This window comes from Arachis hypogaea, chromosome 17 (genome assembly GCF_003086295.3).
Source record: "Arachis hypogaea cultivar Tifrunner chromosome 17, arahy.Tifrunner.gnm2.J5K5, whole genome shotgun sequence".
In the NCBI taxonomy this organism is placed as follows: domain Eukaryota; kingdom Viridiplantae; phylum Streptophyta; class Magnoliopsida; order Fabales; family Fabaceae; genus Arachis; species Arachis hypogaea.
In genome coordinates, this window is record NC_092052.1 from 49,258,211 (window position 1) to 49,258,780 (window position 570).

The 570-nt window shown below is 40.7% G+C and overlaps 1 non-coding gene across 1 annotated transcript; it reads left to right on the forward strand.

The window, feature by feature from the left end:
- LOC112768012 (small nucleolar RNA R71) lies at positions 1-108 on the forward strand. The gene has a single exon (XR_003185452.1). It is a non-coding gene; the product is annotated as a small nucleolar RNA R71 (small nucleolar RNA).
- The last annotated feature ends 462 nt before the right edge of the window (positions 109-570 follow it).

Below are 570 nucleotides of genomic sequence, written 5' to 3' on the forward strand. Positions count from 1 at the left end.
AAGCATGTCAGAGGGACACTTTTTGGTCAACTGTTTGTATCTTTCCCAAGCTTCATAGAGGGATTCACCTTCTTTCTGTCTGAAGGTTTGAACATCAGCTCTAAGCTTGCTCAGCTTTTGAGGAGGAAAGTACTTGGCTAAGAAAGCCGTGACCAGCTTATCCCAAGAGTTCAGGCTATCTTTAGGTTGAGAGTCCAACCAGATTCTAGCTCTGTCTCTTACAGCAAAAGGGAAAAGCATGAGCCTGTAGACTTCAGGATCTACTCCATTAGTCTTAACAGTATCACATATCTGCAAGAATTCAGTTAAGAACTGAAAAGGATCTTCAGATGGAAGTCCATGAAACTTGCAGTTCTGCTGCATCAGAGAAACTAATTGAGGTTTCAGCTCAAAGTTGTTTTCTCCAATGGCAGGAATGGAGATGCTTCTTCCATGTAAATGGGAATTAGGTGCAGTAAAGTCACCAAGCATCTTCCTTACATTATTATTATTTTCGGCTGCCATCTCCTCTTCCTGTTCGAAAATTTTTGAAAGGTTATCTCTGGATTGTTGTATTTTAGCTTCTCTTAG